The sequence below is a fragment of the Cebidichthys violaceus genome, unplaced genomic scaffold (genome assembly GCF_023349555.1).
Source record: "Cebidichthys violaceus isolate CVI_PGR_0920_01 unplaced genomic scaffold, fCebVio1.0.p SCAF_270, whole genome shotgun sequence".
In the NCBI taxonomy this organism is placed as follows: domain Eukaryota; kingdom Metazoa; phylum Chordata; class Actinopteri; order Perciformes; family Stichaeidae; genus Cebidichthys; species Cebidichthys violaceus.
The window spans coordinates 35,235-60,401 of NW_027176451.1; the positions used below are offsets into that span (position 1 = coordinate 35,235).

Here is a 25,167-nt window from a genome sequence, read left to right on the forward strand (position 1 = left end):
AGACAGAGAGAGAGAGAGAGAAGCTTTAATTAGCGTTTAGTGCTTTTACAACTGAACTGTAAAGCTATAAATTAAGAGTGTTGATGTAATTAAAAAAAAAAAAAAAAACACACTGCTGGATGGTTTTCATTCCCAGCAAGAGAGCTTGCATAACAGTGAAAGCTCATTCAGCTTAACACAAAGTGATCTGTCATAATCTCTAACTCCAAACCAAAACATTCTCAGAGTTTTTCTATTCAAGTAAAGGGGGGAAAAAAAGGAAAGACACAACATGCATTGTATCACAGTGCTGTTGTAGTAATAGTTATAGAATTTAAAGTCTTTTGGCAACAACAAATACATCTTTGGCACATCCACTCAACTTGAGCAAGAGTGCACTGCATTGTGACTTTACACTATGTAAAAAAAAATAATAGAAAAATAACTCATCATCAGTTGTCCAAATGTCTAAAATAAGTTTTAACTGGCAGTATGACTCTTGTCTGTGAGGAGTAAAGAGCTGTTTGGTGATGTTGAGGACCTGCAATGTCCCCCTAACATGACCTCAGTGGTGTCGGTCAGTCGGTCAGTCGGTCAGTCGGTCAGTCGGTCAGTCGGTCAGTCCACCACTTTGGTCCAGACTGAAATGTCTCAACAGTGATTGAATGGTTTCACATTCGTGGGGACATTCAAGACCCCCACAGGACCCGTTGTAACAACCTCACTGAGCCCCAGTAATTTATCCAGGCTTGCAAACTTGTATTCTTTCTAATGGCCAGCAGGGGGCGACTCCTCTAGATGCAAAAAGAAGTCAGATTGTATGGAAGTCTAGTCTAAAATGACTCTACTTCTCTCTTGATTTATTCCCTCAGTAAACATTGTAAACATGAGTTTATGGTCTCAATCTCTAGTTTACAGTCTTCTTCAATACAGCATGATGTTCATTTAGTACATTATGGTCCATGTAGAGTCAAACAGACCATAAAGCAGAGTATGCTTTAGGGGCGGGGCTACCTTGTGATTGACTGGTCGTTGACACAGCGGGTTTTTGTCTTACAACTTTAACCCTTTCAGTTCATGACAGATCATTGTGACATTTTTGGTTGCCTTTAAATGTCGTATTCGGTATTCACTTGTACTTAGCTCCACCCTCTTGTGTCACTTCTGGTGGAAAAAAAACAAAACAAGATGGCGACAGCTAAAATGCCGAACTCAAGACTTCAGAAGGACAGTCCCCAAACCAACGTCGCAGTGAATACGCCCACTTCTTATATACAGTCTATGCACTTATCAGTGACATTTCAGATTTTAATATTCAGCTGTTTGGATCCAGCAGCCATTAAGATAATGTGATGCTGTTGTATTGAGTAAAAGCCTTTCATCACTCCAATAAACAGCGACTTGTCAGCAGTGAAACATGTTGCTGTACCAGCCATACCTGCTCACAACAGTGTTTTACTTCCAACGCAGCCAGAACTGGACAAACAACTACTATATCGATCAACAACCACATTAAACACCGCACACAGATTATTACAGTTTTTGTGCAAGCAGCTTTTTCCCTTCAACAACTGCTTAATCAGTTCCTCCTTCTGCACTCACGCACTCACACGCACACACACGCACACACACACACGCACACACAAAGGTTGACCCGGAGGGGAGGAAATTGAATTAGCAGGGTGTAATGCAGCTCCTTGTGTGTGTAATCAGAGCAGGCTCAGAATACAGGGCCATTGTAAGTCACTGTGGTCGGAGTCGGAGAGCCAGCGACCGCTGGGGGAAGCTGCCCTTATCACTAGATATGATTACAGCCGGGGGAATGTGTGTGTGTGTGCGTGTGTGTGTGTGTGTGGGTGGTGGTGAGATTTGTGTGGGAGTCATGGCTGACTGATTGCACGGGGAATGTGCGTCTACATGCTTGGGTTCGAGTGTGAGAGTCATTTTCGAAAAAAGTTTGATGAATGCCAAAAAAAAACCTCCAAAAAACTCCAAGCTTTTTACGCATAACAAAAATAAAGCTAACATTTCTTAAATTCAATCGTCACCAACCCCTCCGATATGTTTTTATATCCTAGAGTAACGCCAACGTTGTTTCCACTATCATTGTTTTCCACTATCATTGTTTTCCACAGTGGATGTCATTGTTTTTCACTGTCTGTTAATTATTTTTGCGCTGGTATTTTGCCTCCTCCTGATATAGTGTTTCCTGCTATTGTCTTTTTCTTCTACCAGGCAGGCTGCCTCTGGACTCAAGCCAGTCGGTACCTCTTACACACACACACACACACACACACACACACACACACACACACACACACACACACACACACACAATACAATACACACATCCATGACCATGAATACACACACATACACTCTGGTTTTCCCTCTGCTCTCCCTTCATCCTCTTGAGAGAAAACACAAGAAGTCACTGATACGGAAAACCAACTGTGTGTGTGTGTGTGTGTGTGTGTGTGTGTGTGTGTGTGTGTGTGTGTTTGTGAGAGGGAGGGAGAGAGTCCACCAGTCAGTTCAGAGGGGTTTATCTCTCTCTCTCTCTCTCTCTCTCTCTCTCTCTCTCTCTCTCTCTCTCCCTTCCTCCCTCCCTCCCTCTGTTGCCTTTTGTTACGGCCCCTCACTTTCTCAACACTTGGACCGAGGGAACTGATACTGTGCCGGTGTGTGTATGTGTGTGTGTTTGTGTATGTATGTGTAGCTTGGGTGTCCTCACAACTCTCGATCTCTCTGGACTGAACTGTACGTGAACGTGACTGACGGGACTTTCTCACACGCTCCTCATGCTGAATGTTCACGCGACAGACTGGTAAGGCAACGTTGTGTGTTTTGGGTTTGCAGAGATGGATGAGTGTGCGTGCGCGTGTCAGTGGAAATGTCACTTTGCGTGTGTGTGCATGTGGGGAAATGCCGCCTGGAATGCAACAGGTCATTCGTGAACCTGGGTTTCCTTTTTCTTTACTTGCGCAAGCTCCGATTTCATGCCTTCAAGATGTGGAGACATGTAAAGATGTGAGGCGCTCCTACGTCCTTTCCCTCCGCTCCCCGTTCCACCACTTCTCCTTATCCCCCCTCTCTCTGCCCGGCCCAAACTTACTCAAGTTACCGGCTTCCTCCTGTTGTTCTGAGCCCCGTGGTTTCTCTGCAGCGCTCCCACGCTCTCCCGAGGAGAAAGAAAGGAAGGAAATCAGGGATAACCATTTCGGAGCCACAAAAGAAGTGGTGAGAAGCACGCATGGTTCCATCCCGTGTCTCCTCTCCGCCTCTCTCCTGCACGCTTTTTGTCCCTTTAACGCTTAAGCAACCTGGGGAAATGCTTTATTTTTTTGGCCTGTGTCTTCTGGACAAAAAGTTTTCTCTTTTCTTCGGAGGTGGTGGATGGGCTGAGGTGGTTAGAAAATTGGAAACAGAGCCACCCACAGTGGAAGTGAGTCAGCCCGGCATTTAGTGGTGTGTTGACTTTGGAAATGGCAGGGATTGGGGGTGAGGGGAGGGTGGGGTAAGGGGGGGGGGACACAGATACAATTGTCAGAAGAAATAAAAGAGGAAAAATCTAAAAGTGTCACTTTGTTCAGATTTTCTGCTGAGGGTGTGTGAAACCCCGCAAAGTGGGAGCAGAGTGGTGTTCAACAGGCATTAAAGGAAGGAAGGAGAGATTGACGGAGAGGAGAGGAAGAAGCCAGGGGCTGTTTACAAAGGGAGGGAGCGGCTTGTGTCCATCTGGGACAATCCCAAGTGCTGAAAGCTTCCCCACCCTGACCCCCCCCCCCCTCGCCTTCCTCGTTGTCTCTCTCTCTCTCTCTCTCTCTCTCTCTCTCTGGCTCCTTCAAAATAAGGTGCAAGTGGGTACTTTTTCTTCACAACCTGCAAAACACTTCCCACTTGTTGCATTTGTTCTTTTACACACACACACACTACTTCCCTTTCTGTCTCTACATGCATCTGCTCCTAACAACAGCAAAAAGTCTTTTTATCCACGTTCATGTCCACTATGTATATATATATATATATATATATATATATATATGTATATATATATGTATATATATACTGTATATGTTGTTCTGCTTGGCTCGCAACATAATGCAAGTGAAATCTGTATTTCTGTGTAATTTAAACTATAAACAGTTTCACTTCAGCTGCTGTTTTTCTGGCATGCAACTATGTTTTTTTGGATCATAAAACAAATCATTATTTTCATAACAAATTATATGAATGTCAGATGCATTTTGCACACCCCTCCTCATTCTCAAAGCACTTCTTTGCCAGAAACTAAAAACAAAAAATCAACAACTGGTGCCACCCAGCCGTGTCTGCCTCTCGTCCTCTCCCTTTTGTGCAGCCTGCTCGAGCACCCTGCGTCTCCTTCTCCTCTTCCTCTTCACTCCCTCCCTGCCTCCCTCCCTCCCTCCCTCCACGCTGCCTGTGTGTATCCAGCGATAAGGGGACAGCGACGGTAGCACTTCCTCTCGCCACAGGAAGCAGGAAGTGCTGATTTCCACCGCAGCCTCTCTGGGAAAACTCTGCGCCCGGTACGCTTGGGACCCTCGTCACACACACACACACACAGACACACACACACACACACACACACACACACGCACGCACAAACGCGAGCAGCATACACTCCCAGACATGCAGGACATGCGGTAACATACAGACAAAGAGGTGAATGTGCTCTGTGTGTGTGTGTGTGTGTGTGTGTGTGTGTGTGTGTGTGTGTGTGTGTGTGTGTCACCTGTCTGCAGACAATGACTCCACTATATCTTTGCAGCCTGATGGTTTTCATGGGAAACCACCTGGGAAGCAGAACCCACTCTGTGTCTCTTTGACCTCAGGGTTGGCTCGCAGGTCAGAGGACGATTGGCTAATTATTCCTCTAATCACAGCAAATGTTTTGTTATCGCCCTCTTTGGCCGCGGAGGCCGTGGGTGGCGCTGTTGAGCTTAAGACAACACAAACAACCATTCATCAGCTAATGGATTCCAGTTCTACTGAGGGGTGGGAGGGCTGGATGGGAGAGAGAGAGAGAGAGAGAGAGAGAGAGAGAGAGAGAGAGAGAGAGAGAGAGAGAGAGAGAGAGAGAGAGAGAGAGAGAGAGGGACAGAGGGAGGCTGGCATGTAAGGAGAAAGTGGGGGAAGGCAAAGAATAGGGCGTCCAAGTGCAAAAAACGCTACCTGAAGTTTGTTACTTTTTTCGTATAAGCGAGAGTCTTTCTCCGGTCTCGACCCAAATGGTTTCCTTCTGTTTGACTTTCAAGTTTGTACGGACAAAAGGACGTCATCGTCACTTCTTTTAGAAAAAGCTAACTACGTCAGAACACACTAATAGCACAGAGAAGATCACGCAAATAACAAGCTCATTGACCGATTTTATCTTCACTTGTTCCAAGACAGTATTAGCAGGGGTATTCTTTTTCAGCTCGTGACGCACACGAACAGATAAACAAGTGAGATTATGTCGCAGGGAACATTGTTAAAAAATAGAGAGAGTTAGGAAAGCGGACACTTTAAGATTTAAAGAGAGGAACAAGGTTGAGAGGAAAGTGACAAAGAGGACAGACAACACTTTCCCACATTGTGGGTTTGACCTAAATGAAATGTCTCAGCTGTCATTGAACGCTTCTTGTTTGGTGAAAGAGGAGTCAGGATCAAGATGGTCATAAAGTAGCTGAAATGGTCATTTGTACTAGGGATATGGATGTATGCTAAAGGTAGCTGTATGTTCAAATGTTTCCAATAAAAGCCGTTTTTGGAAGTTATCCTATAAACCTGTTGAAACATACAGTACATACAATGGTTTCTGGTGTCAATGCATAAGCCTCACATTTGCCAAAAATATTTTTCAATGATGCAACTGATCAAACTTAAGAGTGACAGGTGTCAACAAAAGGCAAAGTCTTTTTAAAATCAAATTAAATACCATTACTTTAACACACTACTAGAATGACTTTCAGAACAGATAAATCTGTCAAATGTCAAATGTCTTGTTTTGCTTTAAGTCACAAACTCAAAGATATTCAATTTACTATGAAGCTAAGACGGCAAATGTTCATGTTTGAGAGGCTGGAACTATCAAATATTTGGCATTTTTAACTTGCAAAATGACTTAATTCAATGAATTGGTTATCAAGATAACAGAAAAGTTTTGTTTAGTAAAGATTTAGATTTCTTTTCTGAAGAACTGGACTTTATGACTTGTCCTAAATTCCCTGGACAGCATATATATGCGTCTTAAGTGTTCTGTTGTTGTGTCTTAACTGTTGCCAATAGGGCAAATGCTTTAAGAAAGAGAAGATAACATAAGGGACATGAGGACAGAGAGGAGGGCTGGAACTAGATTGAGTGACTGCAGACAACAAAGAAACAAAGAGGAAAAGGAAGAAGGGATCATTTAGGTGACACCTGTGAGTATGACAGAGGAGTTAGGAAGGAGAGAAAGCTAAAGGCTCCACGGCACAATTGAAAGAAATCGAAGAGATTTGGGCGATTAGGAAACGTCGGAGATGTGAGCCTAAGCTATGAGCGGGTCAGAGGTCAAGAGGGGTGAGGAGGTCAGAGTGGGCCCAGCAGCTCTACTTAGAACAGGATATCCTGCAGGGAAAAACCCATCTGTCTCTCCCTCTCCCTCTCTCTCTCTCTCTCTCTCTCTCTCTCTCCCTCTCTCTCTCTCCGTCTCTTAAATTCCCACAGAGGGCACAGTGGAGAGGAGAGGTGTAAGCTTTCACTCAAAACACCAGAGAAAACACAAGTTCCCGACTGAGAGGCTTCACTTTCATCAATCATCGGTGACTGGGACAGATAGCAGATATCCACGCCTGATGTGTCTTGACCCGACAAACTGAGTATAAAGTCTGGTGACAACAGTTGTGTGATGTTTCATCCTGTGCTGTTGTTTGCGGAGGGACGATGCAGGTATTGGTGAAGATTATAAAACATCCCAATTTGAGAGTCTCTGGTGCAACTATCTTTCCTTTGTTACCTGTCCTGCTGACTTGTCTTTGGCTGAGCGACGAGGACAGGGTGGATGGTTGGGTCTAACTAACACAGGACTTTCACCCAGGAAACCGCTGTTTGTGTCCCGAGGGAAAGCAAGTCAACATTGACTTACTTTATCTTACTTTTGTTACCTTACTTACTAACTTAGCTAACACAAGTATACTTATTTTACATAAGAAACTTTGATCCAAACCACGATTTTGCCACAATTTCACCCAAACCCTTTTGTTGCCTGTGAAGTGAAATATGGGGAGTCAGGGTGGTCTGAGACCCCTTGATTGATACTTGTAGACCCCCTGAAAGTCTTAACCTAACTAAGTACTTTTGTTGCCTAAACCTAACCAGGTAACCCTAAAAACTAGGTAAACCTCTGTTGACAGTTTATTTTGAAAAGACACTGTATGTTTTAAGCGGACACTGACACGCTGTACCCGACACGTCCAGAACCGACTGCTATAGAGTCATAGTTATGGGAGGAAAATGACATATTACAGGCAAACAGATTTACAATTTTGTACTAGATATGTGTGAGTGCTGGAGAGTAAAGCGGTTGCCTTTTGATCGGGTATCAAAGCCAAATTTCCTAAAAGTTTTACCTTTCATTTGGAGCCGTGATGACAGAATCATTGAAACTCAAGTGTCACCAGAGAATTACACAAAGTTGTCAAAAATTGTGAGGCTCTAATAAAACTGTGCTGTGGTCTGACAAGACTGAGAACAATCTCATCAAATAACAGGAAACGACCCAAAACACGAGATTTAGGTTTTGTGTTTCAAATGTGTAGACATCTGACTGTAGATTATGTTAACCGCTTCAGTATTCTTAAGTGCAAACCTAAAAATTGCACTAATCCTTTACTAAAATTAATATTAGAATTGATTATGACCAATTATTTGTTTTTTTTGGTTGACATTATGGGTTTTTTCTACACTATGCAACATTGCATACACACTTTCCACTCATGCACTCACCTACACTGCTGAAATGACTGAGTTCACACTCCACTGTTAGTTCAAGCTTGCCTCTTAGTCTACATCCACACTAATACATTTTAACGATCTCCGTCCACACGGCGTTTCAGCATCGTTTTCACAATGATCTCCGTCCAGACTAAAACGCCTGAAAACAAATATCACGTGACTCTTCACGTACTCTGGGCATGCGGGTGGGTGTCGGTGTAAACAGGAAGTAGATTGGTTGCTTAGTTTAAAAAAATACGACAGAGTAAGAATGAAAGGTCGTGTTTTAAGATCTTCTCTAAAATCTTCCTCTATAAACTCAAACAGACAAATTTCGTGGAAAGTTTTAGGAGCTTTATTTTCCAAACTTTGTTACAACGCTGCAGGTTTTGCTATATCTCTCTCTCTCACACATCAAATTTACTTTATCCATAAATGAGGTCAACACTCGTCGCCTCGGTTTCGTTGTTTTCTCTTCTCAGTCGTAGCTCTGCTGGAGACTGAAGTCTCTGTCCTACTGGAGATCAATTACTGTTTTGTTCTTTTATAGTTTCTGTGTGTGGACTTCACAATAGTTGTACAGAAGAAAATAAGCATTAATAAGAAAAGGAAAGTCCTCCGTTTTGTGTCCGTTCTCCTCAAAGCGGCTAACCGTGTCTTCAGACGACCGCTCCGAAGGTCTGATAACGCCGCTGGACACGCCGCTCGCTCATCGCTCCAATAACAGCTGTTTTCTCCGCAGACATACAGACTTTAACTGGACAACAGCTGCTAGTCAAGGTCAGCAACATCTGTAATCAGTTGTCTATGTTAAATTAACCTGATAGCCGATCGGTAATCAATGCTGTTGTTGTTTGTGATTTTCCGGGTAAGGGTCACGTGATAGAGGTGTGACGAATCAGGGAAGGACACGTCGTGACCGCTAAGAACCAATCAAGTAGCGAACGCGGGTGTGGGCGTCATCGTTTCCAAACGTGTCCGTTTTCAACCGTCCACACGACGAGGCAACCCCGGAGTTTTCAAACTTATCCGTCCCCGGGAGCGTTTTCAAACTCCTCCGTTTTCGGTGCTCGAAAACTCCGGCGTAGTGTGGACGCTCGGTGTAAACGTAGGAAAACATATGTGTTTTCAAATGGAAACGGAGTAGTGTGGACGTGGCCTCATGTTGCCTTTAAGTTAATGAATAATTTGTTAATTTGCTTGGTTGTGTGCGTCTCGTTCACTTGTCATGGCCGTGCGGCCCCGGTTTGTGACAATTACAAATCGATTTTTATTACGGCAGTTAATATTAGTATTTACCAAGTTGATCAACTGAAAATACGAGAAACACGAGCAGTCACATGATCAGGTTGTAAATAAACCTCCAGGTTAGCCAAACTTATGGTGACAAGAACAAAATGAAAATAAATGGGCAAATTGTTCCCCAAACTGTCCTCTGCAAACATCAGATTCCCAGCAATCACCTGAATGCATCGTTGTTTTTACCGAAAGACCGAAGTCAACGCCGACATGCTTTGCTCATTTAACTGTAATTACATTTGTATAAAAATCTCTGACCTTGCAGGATGACAGGTTGCTGAAACTGTCCAGTAAACATGCTACTTGTAAGATGTCACTTTTGTTTACAAGCCTCGCTTCACTTGTAATTGGGGAGCCTCGAAGCTAAACAAACTGACAAAGTTGCCACCACGGTTTTAGACCAAAGCAAAATATATCTGTGGGTGTGAAAGGATCATAAAAACTGTGGAGAAGATGTAGGAGAATATAGCCCGATGAAGATCTACGTGGCAAGAAACATTACGACATGAGCGTCTATTTCCATCAAATCTGTGTTTTCCCCACAGGCCTGATAGCATAGTGAGAACTGTTCCCCTTTAAACTCAAAGAGTTACACAGATTTCTAAACTGAGAACACTTTTAAGGATTTCAGGGGATGAATCAAACAGAAACATGCTAAATGAAATGTAAAAGTTGTCTTACCTGCGCGGTTATCGTCCAACCCACGGCCCACTCCCCTCAGCAGGCGCTCCTCCTCCTCGATTCTCCAAAAGATTGGTATCCAGTCGATTTTCTCAAGCAGTTCAAAACTCAAAGAGTTCGCTCTCCACACTTTGGATTTACAAGAGGTGTTCAGCTCGTGTTCAGGTCCAAGTGCAAAGTGAGCGACCAGAAAGTTCTGTTGAACTCAAGTAGCCTCGGTCGGGTCTGTTTTCATGGCATTTACTGATGCATGTGTGGTTGAGCAAGACAGAAAGAGAGGAATATTAATTAGTTTCTCTTATTCGTCAAATATGTTTTTTACTTTGGGCCCAATCCCGTTGTTGTCTGTGCTGGGACTGTTTATTTGCTGCTTCATTTGCATGACTCAGCGCTTTCAGTTGCCCAGTCCACAGGTAATCTGGCGTGTCTCCCAAACACCAGATAGATCATCCCTGTTGGGTGGTGTTAACTTAACAGCCTCAACAGGGTCGCATTGAATCTCATCGGAGTCACCTGTCTGTAGACAATGACTCCACTACATCTTTGCAGCCTGATGGTTTTCATGGGAAACCACCTGGGAAGCAGAACCCACTCTGTGTCTCTTTGACCTCAGGGTTGGCTCGCAGGTCAGAGGACGATTGGCTAATTATTCCTCTAATCACAGCAAATGTTTTGTTATCGCCCTCTTTGGCCGCGGAGGCCGTGGGTGGCGCTGTTGAGCTTAAGACAACACAAACAACCATTCATCAGCTAATGGATTCCAGTTCTACTGAGGGGTGGGAGGGCTGGATGGGAGAGAGAGAGAGAGAGAGAGAGAGAGAGAGAGAGAGAGAGAGAGAGAGAGGGAGGCTGGCATGTAAGGAGAAAGTGGGGGAAGGCAAAGAATAGGGCGTCCAAGTGCAAAAAACGCTACCTGAAGTTTGTACAAACAAAAGGACGTCATCGTCACTTCTTTGAGAGAAAGCGAAATATGTCAGAACACACTAATAGCACAGAGAAACTCACGCTTTATTCAAGAAAATCTTGGCAACAAATAACAAGCTCACTTGTTCCAAGACAGTATTAGCAGGGGTATTCTTTTTCAGCACGTGACGCTTATGAACAGATAAACAAGTGAGATTATGTTGCAGGGAACATGACTGCAGACAACAAAGAAACAAAGAGGAAAAGGAAGGAGTGAACATTTAGGTGACACCTGTGAGTATGACAGAGGAGTTAGGAAGGAGAGAAAGCTAAAGGCTCCACGGCACAATTGAAAGAAATCGAAGAGATTTGGGCGATTAGGAAACGTCGGAGATGTGAGCCTAAGCTATGAGCGGGTCAGAGGTCAAGAGGGGTGAGGAGGTCAGAGTGGGCCCAGCAGCTCTACTTAGAACAGGATATCCTGCAGGGAAAAACCCATCTGTCTCCCCCTCTCTCTCTCTCTCTCTCTCTCTCTCTCTCTCTCTCTCTCTCTCTCTCTCTCCCTCTCTCTCTCTCCGTCTCTTAAATTCCCACAGAGGGCACAGTGGAGAGGAGAGGTGTAAGCTTTCACTCAAAACACCAGAGAAAACACAAGTTCCCGACTGAGAGGCTTCACTTTCATCAATCATCGGTGACTGGGACAGATAGCAGATATCCACGCCTGATGTGTCTTGACCCGACAAACTGAGTATAAAGTCTGGTGACAACAGTTGTGTGATGTTTCATCCTGTGCTGTTGTTTGCGGAGGGACGATGCAGGTATTGGTGAAGATTATAAAACATCCCAATTCTAATTTTAATATACTCAGGCTTAACGTTAATATCATATAACAGGTGTGGTATTAAATTCCTTAATGCAAGATAGTGATTGCTCGGCTAAAGGTTTCAGAGTCTCTGGTGCAAGTATCTTTCCTTTGTTACCCGCCCTGCTGAAGTGTCTTTGAGCAAGGCAATGAACCTCTGCCAGCTTCATGGCTGCTGCACTATGACCCCCTGGGCCTACCAACACAACGTCGATTGATCCGTGGCCCTCTGGGTCTGATACCAACGCACCCTTTAGCATCAGGCTTTCAACTCTATGTAAACCCATCGGCGTCAGGATAGTATTGTTCCCCAAACTGTCTTCTGCAGACATCAGTAACAGTTTACGGGCTCTGCTATGAGGATGTCGACACATTCCCAGCAATCGCCTGAACGCTTTGTTATTGTTACCGAAAGACCTGATGAAAATGAGAAAAACAAAGTCAACGCCGACATGCTTTGCTCATTTAACTGTAATTACTTTTGTATAAAAATCTCCGACCTTGCAGGATGACAGTTTGCTGAAACTGTCCGGTAAACATGCTACTTGTAAGATGTCACTTTTGTTTACAAGCCTCGCTTCACGTGTAATTGGGGAGCCTGAAGCTGAACAAACTGACAAAGTTGCCGCCTCGTTTTCGGACCGACATTAGCATGTTAACATTATCTTGAAGCAACTTTATTTTGAAAATGCCAGTGTTACTTTTCTACTATATTTGAAAGGAATCTCTGACTTCTCTCATGTGTCAGACAAACTTATTGTCTTGATTTCAACCTACTAATTTTTCCCTCCGTTGAGAGGCTTTGCGTTTCCCCTTGTGCAACAGATATTATTATATCCTCTCCATACACACTCAATCACATACTGATATTCTCACATTCTAGTGCCCTCTTAAGTGGGTGAAATGTTCCGTACGGGAACATTAACTCGTGTTTTTTTCCAACCGATGGTTTACGGTGATACAAGCGAGAGAAAGAAAGAAAGGGAGAGAGAGCGACGGATTGAAAGCGAGAGATGGGGAGCGAGAGTGTAGAGCTATTTTTGGCCTGTCTGGGTGTTTCCTACACACACACACACACACACACACACACACACACACATACGCTTCTCAGGCTTGTTGTTGTTCAGAATGGTGGGTGTTGAGAGGGTGAGTTTTGATTTGATTCGACTTTACATTTTGAGGGTTTGTGTGTGCGTGTGTGTGTGTGTGTGTGTGTGTGTGTGTGTGTGTGTGTGTGTGTGTGCGTGTGTCTGTGTCTGTCTCTGTGTGTGTCTGTGGGTGTGTGTGCTGTTGATATCCCTGGGATTTTCTGGTTGCTATGGTTTCTTGCTGTGTTTTGAACAACTCGCTTTAACTCCAAACATCTTTAGGGTGTAAAGTATCCATCATCATACGCTCTTGCTTGCTGCTGTCACCGGAGGTTGACCTCATTTCACTTTCAATCTGACCAGAACAAACGCCCAAAAGAGGCTGCGATTCATTCAGACACCACCATCTTTAAACCAGAGAGTCATTAATCTCTATATTTGCTGTGCTGAGTTTCTCTGCACGACACTTCCAGAGACCTCTTGTTTTAGTGGTATTACATGCTTGGATTTGTCTGCTTAGGGAAGTTTCTTTTTTGGACAACTCATATCTATTTTAATAGTTATGGTATTTTATATTTGTAACTCTTATTATCCTACGTGCCCCTGGAATAAAGTCACCATACCTTTTTTTTTTTTTTTTTTTTTAACCCCTCGGGCTGTGATGACTGCACACATGACACCGTCGCTCTGTTGTGGAAAATGTCTGTCAGCGGTCCATTGTGTTTTCTGTGGACTGCACATGTCAACAAGGCCTCCGATGCGGCTAGTCAGACACTCACTCTGTCTCTCTTTTTTCACACATGTACACACACCGGGGAAACATTTTGAGAATGTGTAAGGGAATGTATGATTGCCTCTTGTTTGGGTTTCCGGTTACGTTTGCGCTGTATTTGGCATTTTAAAGTTCTTGCGTGGGATATATGTTTTTCGGCGAGGAGTTGTATTAAAAAGTTTCACATCTTTTTTCTTTTCTTTTTTTAAAATAGCACACAACTGATAACCTTGAGCCTGGAAATATGATCATAAACATGTGGTGTACTTCAGTGTAGTCCTAAAATGCACATTCTTTTCTTCTTTAACAAGCCTGTTAATGTCATCTGACATGCAGACAGAGACCTTCATTCAAACAAAAAGAAGCCAGAGTTCTTAAACGTTGAATGTTGTCCAGACACAAGCACACAACCTTCAGAATTTGACGAGTTGGGATTGAGACTGGGTTGGCAAATTTGTCTGTTTTCGCAGAAATTATACATTGTAAGAATTCTAATGTTTTATAAGCCAAAACATATTCCCAAAAGTCAGATTCTGGTCCTAGCCTAATTTCTAGATTACCTGCGTTTTGGGCATTTTTAGGGAAAGTACCGTGAGTATATCTCCAGTGATCTCAGTCCTCCACAGCAGCATTCTGCGTAGTGCTTTATATAACCTCCACGTTACCCTCCATGAAGCAGGGGGATCTCACACGATTTCAGCGTGCATTTGCTGATGTGCAAACTCTCTGTCTGTCTGCGTCTCATGATTATCAACTGACCGCCACAAGACCGGAGCAGACTTTCACAGGAAAGGAGAGCATTTTCTGTGGAATACTGCTGGAGTGAAATACTGGCAAAGAGAAAAGAGGAAAGTTTAAGCGTAGTTGAATACTGTAGCTGACCACACCCTGATAGTCTCTCGCACATACGCGTAACACACACACACCAACAACACACACGTATAGAAAGAAATACATTTTTGTCCTCCCATATGTTTTCCAGCCTTATATTTTTCATCGTCTTTGTTCTTGTGTTTACTCAGCCCGGTAAAGATAATAAGTCTTTTCCTCCGTGTCTCATATTTCTCCCTGCCTTCATCTTCACGTCTCCCCCCTCTCTATCTTCATCTTCGCTCTGGATTCCCCGCTTTCCTTCCCTTTCCTCCTCCTCCTCCTCTTTCTTGGCTTTTCTTTCTTTTTTTTTATCATCCTCCCCTGTTTTCTCCCCCTCTTCATGCTCTCCTTCCTTCTTTTTTTTTTCTTCTCATGCAGCATTCCTCGCATTCCTGTTGGCTTCTTAAGGGGAAGGACCCCGCTGGCAGACCAAGGCCAAACATTATTACAGCGCTCTCAGCTTCTCCCTGTTTCTCTCATCCTATCTTCCTCTTTTTCTTCTTCACTGATTCTACCTCTCCATTCACTTTCTCTTTATCTCTTTCGGACTTTCTACTGCTCTCCCATCAGCCACTTTCATCTCTCGAATCCCCTCCCTTGTTCTTTAACTCCCTCATTTCCTTCTCTCTAAAACCTCCATCCCCTGCTAATTCCATTTTACACGCAGTGACTGTATGCTTGTACTTTAACTGTGTTAAAACAGCTTACTGAGACCGCTGTGTTTCATAATTAGTGGAAATACAGGTCATACCCTTCTCTGTTACGTTAAGCTGGCTCGTTCGTGTTCATACAAGAGCGTGTTCTGTTTCTTTTTAACGACACACGTGGGAGATAAAGAGTCAGACGCATAGTGGCTCACAGAGACAGGACTATGTTTAAAATGCATGTATTAATCATCTTTCCTTGTGTCTGCATGCATGCGCATGAGTCATAATTTATCTTAAATGTTCAAACTTGAAGTTTAACTTAACAGTACATTTTTTTGAGGATTGCAAATTAAAGAATTAAAGTCTCTTTATGTGTCATGGGTAGGCCTGAAAATTGTTTTACATTGTAGTGGTTTTGTGTACTGATATCAAAATAATACTTTTTTTCAAATGGATAACTTAATGAAATATAAGCATATTTTTGTCCAAAACTGTTTTATTTAATTTAACGAAAGAAGCCAAAGATCTAAGATGACAAACATAACTAGACGTAAAAGAACTTTGCCTTAACAAAAACATGTTTTAAAGTAATTAAAAAAGAAGCTTTGTGATGAAAGAATGAGTAAAAATGACTTTTGACACCCATCTCTAACCACCGGACACAAGTCTCTTTGCTTTGTGCATTCCGATGGCCCTCCTGTATCATTCTGAACGTCGTTCTGTGAGGATTTCTGCAGTTTTGTAGACTTTTGTATTTTGTCAAAGATCTGTTCTTGTCTCAAACGTCGTGTTTTGGCAGAAGCACATCGCTGCAGGTGGGAGGCAACCGTGTAGCACACAGTTGACCACATCCTGCCTCATATAGTACTGAGCTACGTACGTCAGACTGACTGTTTTCAACTGTGTCATTTCGGCTTGATTTACGTTAAGGGTTTTTCTCTCTGAAAACGCAAATTGATTGCAACATTTTTTGCACTGAAGCCGCTGCTTACCATACTGACCAATCCTTCAGATATTTCCAGCAAGGACCGGCTGATATTGGCCTTTTCATGAAACGTCAATACCCTCATATATGGACTAACCAATAATCATGTTTTGCAGTTACTTCATAAAGTTGCATACATCATGTGGAGGCTTCTGCAGTCTTTTGAAAAGCACTTTGTCGTTTTTAAATCTCATTAATTGGAGGATAAGACAAGCAATTAGGCACAAACTGTAGAAGAAAGCTCTTTTTACACATAGATGTTTGTGTGTGTGTGTGTGTGTGTGTGTGTGTGTGTGTGTGTGTGTTCGTATGTATTCCTCTCTCCCTGTGGGCAGTTGCCTGCTGCGCTGCTTTTCTGTCACCCTGTGGTTTTGTTATTTTGAGCTCGAAACCGGATGTGATTCAGACTGCATGGTAGATTGTGTAATTGAATGGACTAACTACACACACACACACACACACACACACAGAGACACACTTACACGCACACATATAGGCCTGCACACACACTTTATGTCAACGGTCATAGACGCACAACACACAGAAGAAAACTCTTACACCCACACACCGAGGGTTTCTGGGAACGACGTTGGGTCCCCCCCCCCTACACAGAGGCACCCGAGGGTGAGCGAGCAGACGGATGAGAACCACCAGCAGAGCAGACGCACGCTTCTTGGTTTCAATATTTGTCTGAAGCATCAGTCGTTGACCCGACTGACGCCGAGATCGGAAAAGAAAAAGGATAAAAGGCACACACACACACTAGTGCTCTGTGGAAACAAAGGGACGGTTGAAAGTGGGGGGAAAACACTGAGAAGTGCGAGTGAAACTCATAACAGAACGACACATTCTGCATAAAAAAAAAACGATTTAAAAACGTTCATTTTAGAAAAACAGGGGAAGAGATGGAGGTGGAAAAAGTACATCCATCGTTTATACAAAGATAGTCGAAATCAAGTATGACTCATTGCTGTGGCTGTTTGTCTTTATTCTTGTTTTTCTACTTTAACTTCGTGAAAGTTTTTGGATTGTTTTTTTGTTTAGTTTTTTTGTAGTTGTAGGATATTGATTTTATTATATTACATAACTTGTGAACAGAGATCAGCTGTATGTATGTATATATATATATATATATATATATATATACGTATATACGTATATATATATATATACGTATATATATATATACGTATATATATATATGTATATATATATATGTGTATATATATATACATATATATATATATGTATATATATATATATATATATATATATATATATATATATATATATATATATATATGTATATATATATACATATATATACATATACTCAGCTTCTATGATGCGGAACACACTTCAGTATAATGTGATGTGACTCAGTGCTGCTGACAGCGAACAGCCTTTCGATTCTAGGAAGACTCTGGACCAGAAAAACTGACAAAGAACAATTGGTCCTGCGTCATGTATGCTACCACAGTAACGTATGCGCTGTAGGTGTGTGTGTGTGTGTGTGTGTGTGTGTTTGAACATGGTGTTTCACACAGACAGGATGCTCTCCTTCCTTCTACATGCACTCCTCGGGGGGCCCTAGACTTGTATATAACAGCAAGTCAAGATTTGTACCTGCAATGTCAGAAAATTAACAGAATGAACTGCCTTTTATTCCTCTGTAAAAAGGAGTTATTACAGCATGTGTGAATTACACACTTATATAACCTTAAAAAACAGGACCAACAGTGTCTGTGATGACTAAACTTAAGGATTACGTCAGCATACAAAGGTGGTGAAGGACGCTTTACCATTCGCTACAGCGCTGGTTTTACAGTAACTGCTGCCAAATCGTCTCACGCTTTTTATGTCAGAGCTTCCTCCTGACGTATAGTCTCTCAGTCCTTCTATACGGCCTCTTCTGCAACCCTGAATCTACCCGATCGTGTCTTTTAATGTGCATGCATGAAGTACAACATGTCAAACTATTGTCTCACCTCGAAGAGATCTATTGTTATTTCCACAGTAATTAACTGGCGGCAATTCAATGTCAAAACATTTACACTAGGTTCATTGTATTCATAGCAACAGTGGTGATGATAAACTGCAATGTGAAACACAATAGGGTCTTTATAATCATAGTGGGGATATGATACACCTCTTAATGACTCTTTTATGATAGCTGCAGCGGTGGTGTGTCAAATGAAACTTCGTGCTATGATAACAACAACAAACATATTGCTGTGTGTAAGAGCACTGTCACGCTGTAAACGAAGGTCCGTTTATTAATAAATGAAGACAATATCACTTAACACTTTTCTTTTAGTGTCAATAAATGACTGCAGAATGCCAAGTCCGTGGCAATCACAAGAACAGCACACTTATTGTGATTGTGCTCCAGGGATTATGCACACCATGGTTACAGAAATCTGATGGGCTCTTTTCCCCATATGGGAGGAATATCCACTCTGAGCCGCCAGCCGCCGTCATTAGATCTGCTTTTCCATATGGTCTTGTACCAACGCTCCTTGCAATATTCAAAAACTGATCTCCAGCCCGAATCGTGCAAAAAAGAAGTCCATATTTAGAACAGTCGCTGTCACAACATCGCAGCACAGGGGCGTGTGTTTAGTTTAACTAGCTTGGATTCTATACTGATGTCGTCTCTAATCCTACGACATAAAGAGCTAAAATTATGATCTGAGAGATTACGACTCCACCGCAGCATGGTTTCACTGAATGAAATGTACAGCGGCGAGTAAAGCCGCCGGTACAGTCGAGCCGAACAATATGCGACATTGTTATTAGGCCCACAGAAAGTATTCCAAACATTTCCTCATGAGGGCCCTTTCAAAAGGCTTTCTTCTTCTGTTGTTGACGACGACGTGAAAACAATGTTCAGACAGGAGTCCTGCATTGACAGGTGGTTTGGTGTGGTTGCCAGGGAACATGACGGTGATGTTTCACTTGCTGATGTTGTTTAGTAGGAGCTTTATATGTTTCTGTGAATTAGTTTTTCTCTTTTTAATTAAAAAAGAAATTGCGACACTTGAACAGCCCAAAGGCACCAAAAACATGTTCGCTGACAGGAAACAGTAGTAAAAAAGGAAACCAGCTTAGATTCAAGAGAAGATTTCTCTTTTTCTCAGAATGTTGTTCGGCTTTATAGAAACCTTCATTTTATACCAGTTTACCACAATAGTTATTAGTTTAATGCTATCGTGGTTTCTTTAGAGACATGAGCTCAACTGGTGACCGTAATGTAGAAAGACCGGACAATCCAACATAGCTGAATGCATTATGTCACGTTCTGTATGTTACAATCTGCAGGAACCAATGGACACATTATAGAAACACACACATACAATGAATTTGACTCGGTGATTGGTGCGTGGCAATAACCACAGTGCAATAATATAAGACATCATTTAAAAAATATAATAATGAAAATGTACAATAGAATATGATAAACACACAAACACTATAAGAGAATGTTAAAAAATGTCAGTTCCAAATCACCACTGATGGAGGTTTGTTAGGAAGCAGCAGACTCACTTCCACATGCTTCGTCTGGGGAGCGGCGCGTGCTGTTAACTTCTGTTTCACCCTGACAAAACACCAAGTGAAACACTGAAAATGTTTAATTGTAGAACACTCAGCGCAAACGTTGTGCAGAGCGGAGCGCTTAAAAAGTGTAATCCCATCACTCGTTTTTCTGGGGACCTCCATAGAGGGCCCCCCTGGAGGGTGTCGCGGGGCCCCGCCAGAAGCACATCACTCCGTTTTGGGTTGTTGTTGTTTTTTTTGACAGCAGATGGAGCCACAGTGTATATTGGCTCATTGTTTTTAAATGGAGTCGCCACAAAGTTTTATTGTACAAGTTTATAAGCAGCCGAGCGCGGATTGGCTGCGGCGGGCACCCAATGGGAGTCAGTCAGCGCAGCGAAACAATCGTCCTAAAGGTCCGTGTGAAGTCGAGGCTATTTTTGGTGGGACCCGCCCCTCTTGCTATTTCTGTCAGCAGGAGAGCGGAGGGGCAGGACTTGAAGGGCCGGACTTTTCTTCTTCTTCTTCTTTTTTTTTTCTGCAACTTCCCAGCGCTGAGTCTCATTTCTTCTTCTTCCTCCTCCTCCTCCTTCTGTCTGCTGACAACGCCAGCGGATCTCACCATCACCTCCCGCCAGGTTCACGCTCTCCTGAATGCACGAGGACTTCTTTCTTATTTTTTTAACTTTCTATCCGGATTATTTTCAAGTGTTTTTTTCCTCAAGAGGTGTTACCGGGTTTTAATCTTTACAAGGTAGGAAACGCTGCTGACAGAGTCCGACGTGGGAGCAGCTGGGAGCTCGTCTTGTGCTCTTTACTTGTTGAAATGTGTCTGCTGTTTGTATCGGAGTTTTGCATTGCTAAGAAAAGAACAAAAAGAAAGATTAGTCCCGGTGCCTGCGCAGGTGTTTGCACTGTTTTAATTGCTCACGAGCGCACAAAAGTGACACGCGCAAGTGCGTCAGACAATGAGAACTTAAGGGGGAAGAGCGAAGAGCGCTGCGGCTGTAAGCTAATATTTAGTGTTATTTTAGCGTTCTTATAGCGATACGCGCGTGTCTACAACTACCACGAAGTCACTGTAGAAACAAGCATACAGATTTAAAAAAAAAAGAAGAAAAAAAATAGTGTCCCGGTAGAAATATCGTAATTTATGGTTGTCTTCGTACAAACAAAAAAATATGTTTTGTTCAAACTGTGTTAAGTGTGAAAGCCACTAGGGTGTCATTTAACAAACATTACTTTAATAGATTTTACTGCTCTCATGTTTGACCCCAATTAACGTTTTGCTGCTGAACACATGCGAACCAACATCTGCAGCAACAGGTCTAACACACACACACACACACACACACACACACACACACACACACACACACACACACACACAGTCGTGGTTCCATCACTTTAGATGACGTTACATTGACATACATTAATTTCCCCGGAGACGCACCCTAACAATAATAATAATAATAATAATAATAATAATAATAATAATAATAATCTACATTACATTACATTACAGTCATTTAGCAGACGCTTTTATCCAAAGCGACTTACAATAAGTGCATCAACATTGGTAATCAAAAGAACTACTAGTCACCAGAAGTCATAAGTACATCTGTAATCCTAACCCTTTCCCTAACCTTCAACAAAGTATGCGCCCTAAAATGTAAATGTTTACATTATGTGGACCACAACGTGGCTTTGTAAACAAATTTATGTCCCCACAACGTCAGTTTTACACACTCCAACAAACACACACACACACACACACACAGACATAAAAAAAACAAACAAACATACGCACTACTGGCCTAAATTTTTACTTTATTTGTCTCATTTGTGTGTGTGTGTGTGTGTGTGTGTGTGTGTGTGTGTGTTGTTTCTGCTCTCTAACAGCACTGCCACATTTGAACTCTAATATTGTCAAATATTTTCGACCTGAGGGTTGGTTGGGGCTCACCAACATCACAAGAGCCGATTGGGCCACACAGCCGCACCCATCAGGTGGCAAAGTCTGCCAACACAGAACCTTTAAGGAGCGCTCTGTCCTCTGTGACTTTTCTCTGCCTCTGTTGGCTGCCGGCGGGAATTGCGGCGACTTCTCCGGGACGGTGTTTTGGTGGTGTGCCATTTGTTTGGAACGGCAACGTGTTGGAGATGCATCTCACTCATTTTATTTTTCCATTTGTCTCTGCAGATGGAATCGGCACCTCTGGGGACATCATAAAGACAGACAGACAAGACAACAGATTTCAAACGGTGGTAGGTAGGACTTAAAAGCCTCTCGTGAAAACGTAATAAAAAAAGCAACTGTAACTGGATAAGTAGCTGTATTTAACTTCCACAGACATCAGCGCTGAAACATTCATGTGGAAAAATGCTGCTAGTCGACCATCTTGTCCTCTTTACAACTTTTTTTTACAGCGTACACACACACACACACACACACACACACACACACACACACACACACACACACACACACACACACACACGCTCTGGGTGACAGCGTTTTTTCCAGTGCAGAATGATCTAAGCCGTGCGATTCTCAGAGAAGTGGGGTAAAGTACAGAACAGGTGTTGGCCTAGTTGGAGAGACGCCGCTCGACCCGCTGTGTTGTTCATGTGTGGGTTTAGACGGATCCGGTTTGCTGCAGGTCACGCAGGACTGTGGTTTATTATCACAAATTAGTGCGAGGGTTGCAGTCAAAACGAGATATTCAACGTTTCGCTGGCTTTGGCTGTGAAAAACATCCAGTCGTAGGAATTCAAAAGTTATTTAATCATGAATTCTAATTAGTTTAAACGTCAGCCAGACACACTCATATACAGTCGTAGGAACTGCTTCACTTTCTTTGTCAATTTCATCTTGATTGTGTCCTTTCTTTAAATTCTGGCATTTCATCTTAGAAAGTTTTTTTCCTGTACTCAATTGGAACATCTGAAATTATACAACCTTATTTCCTACTTGCCAATTTCTCCCCCCCCCCCCCCACACACACACACACACACACACACACACACACACACATGTTCAGTGGCAACTGTTTCAAAATTTGTCACTAAATTGCTGCATTTTCCTTTTGAATCTGGTCACAGTTAGACGATGAAAATGTCAAAATTGATTACTAGTAGGATGCAGGATGTCAGCCTGACACGACTCTTGTACACTTATTTCACTTTGCTTTAAAAAAAAAAAAAAAAAAAAAAATCAAACTTTACAACCGAATATGAGGGTATAATAGGAATGCCTTTCTTTATAATAACCATCCATTTCCATCAGTCATATATCTTTATGGCACTTTTCTCTCCATTCTGCTTGCCCTCACACTCTCTTTTTTTTTTTTTTAAAGAAACTTTGGAACCAGCCCAGCGACTCGGCTCGGCCTGCGCTGACTCACATGGGAAACACTCAAAGGTTTCTCCTTCAACCTGAGATCAAAAAACGAATGCATTTGATCCACTGCTCCGCCCATCAGAAACAAGTCGCCCCGGCTGTTTCTTTGTGTCCTGCCTTTATAGTTTAGATTAGCGCTCTCCGCTGTGAGGCATGGCCGTGTGTGATCGCACTGTGTAGGATTACAGTGCATGACTCTCTGAATAGGAGCCGGCTCTCGCCGTGCCAGGCTCCGCTGACCGTGTGCGAAGCAAGGCCCGGCTATGTTCCGTGTGTGTGTGTGTGTGTGTGTGTGTGTGTGTGTGTGTGTGTGTGTGTGTGTGTGTGTGTGTGTGTGTGTGTGTGTGTGTGTGTGTGTGTGTGTGTGTGTGTGTGTGTGTGTGTGTGTGTGTGTGTGTGTGGAAAAAACCCGGTGAGGTCATGGCCGTGGCTTTAAGGTCTGGTTACATGTGTGTTGTCCACACGGGGCAACTGACACTGGCTCTCTCCCTCCTTTGTCTTCCTCCCTAATCTCTCTCTTTACTCTCTCACACACACACACACACACACACACACACATGCCTATAACCTCACATTAAAACATTTTCAACGTCGAGGGTATGGTGCCCTGAGGCCCGGCGTCTCTGAAGTCGGTTAGCAGTCTAAGGTGGCAGCAGTCTGTGCCACATGTGTGTAAAATGTTTAAAAGCTTCTAGAGCTCAAACAGCCCTTTTAAACTATAATGGACCTGCAGGCCACCAGGACTACTTCCCACGTATGTTCTCCCTGGTTCTTTGTGTAACAGTAAAACTTCTTTTCATGCGGTGTGCGCGGCACACCATCTTCCTGTCTGTTTAGTTTTTCTTTTTCCTGTCTGGATATTTGTGTGTCTTTTCATTCTGTCCTCTCTGGCTGACTAAACACAGTGGGGAGAAACATTGGGGACAGATAACAACAGGCTTGATTGTAATGGCTGCAGTGGAGATCACATATCCTCTTCCTGATCCTGGTTTCCAAACAATTGGGTCAGCTGATCCGGGCGCTTTGCCTTTTTTTTTCCTTTTTTTTTTTTCTTGTTACTGGTTTGCGCTGAGCGGGGAGAGCTGACGGAGGATTGGTTAGTTATGGTAGATAAAGAGGGAATGATTGAAAGGACGATAGGAAGATAAATACTGTGACTAATGCTTGTGGTTAGGACTGCAACTTATGATTGGTTTTATTATCAAATAATGAGTTTGTTATATTAATGGATTAATCATTTCATCTTTAAAAAGTCATTAAATTTCACAATGCCCAAGGTCACATATAGAAATTGTTTGTTTTGTCCGACCAACAATCCAAAAAATATTCAGTCTAACATCATAGAACCTGAAGAAAAACAGCAAATATTCTCAAAAAGCTGGATCCACTAATTTTTTTTTTTTTTTTCCACGTTTGCTTCAAACTATGGCAACAACAGGTTGATTTCTTAAATAGTTGCCGGTTAATTTCTTAAGTTGATCAACTATTAAAATGTAACAATACTTCTATAAATGTTAGGTTAACATACATGTACATTCTTTCATAACAAATGTTTGAGGCAACACTGCCATGTCAACTTAAGGGATTTCCATAAACATGTCAATAAGATACGAAAAAATCCTATCTAAATATTTATATGGTAATTAAAGGTAGTGAATGAGCTCCTGTTAAGCCTTAACTCTGGTTTAATGTCTGTTCTTTTTCCTGCCACTAATCTTCCTCACTTCATTGTACGTCTGAGTAACCTGACCTCTCCTCGCCATTTAATCAACGGGTTACTTTAGTCTTCATGGGCTGCAGAGGTAATATATCACTAAATAACACACTGGAGCGGTGGCGCGCTGCCGCAGCGACTACTGTACGCTATTCATTCAACGCTCGTCTCCTGAATTTCCAGTGTGTGTGGCGTTTTTGTTCCAAAACGGTATAAAGTCATTAAATCCCATGCAGCTGGCCCCCAAAAAGCGTATCGACTTATTTGCACTGATCGGCAGATATATTATCGTCGTTTTGAACTCTGGGGCCCCTTAAAGCCTGAATGCAGTGCAGACGCAGGCCGCGCACTAAGTTGTGGCATTAAAGGTAGTAACACTAGACGGCGGTGAAGGAGGCGGCTATTTCTGTCCCGCCGAACAAATGGCTCGATTGTCCTGCCTCGAGG

General features: G+C 42.7%; 1 long non-coding RNA gene across 2 annotated transcripts; it reads left to right on the top strand.

Moving 5' to 3' along the window:
• The first annotated feature begins 2,699 nt into the window (after positions 1-2,699).
• On the top strand, positions 2,700-24,666 carry LOC137880231 (uncharacterized). 2 transcript variants are annotated; one of them, XR_011103802.1, is made up of 3 exons: positions 2,700-2,806; positions 21,807-21,871; positions 22,963-24,666. It is a non-coding gene; the product is annotated as an uncharacterized lncRNA (long non-coding RNA). The 2 variants fall into 2 exon arrangements; XR_011103803.1 differs by lacking the exon at positions 2,700-2,806 and adding an exon at positions 20,020-20,357.
• The last annotated feature ends 501 nt before the right edge of the window (positions 24,667-25,167 follow it).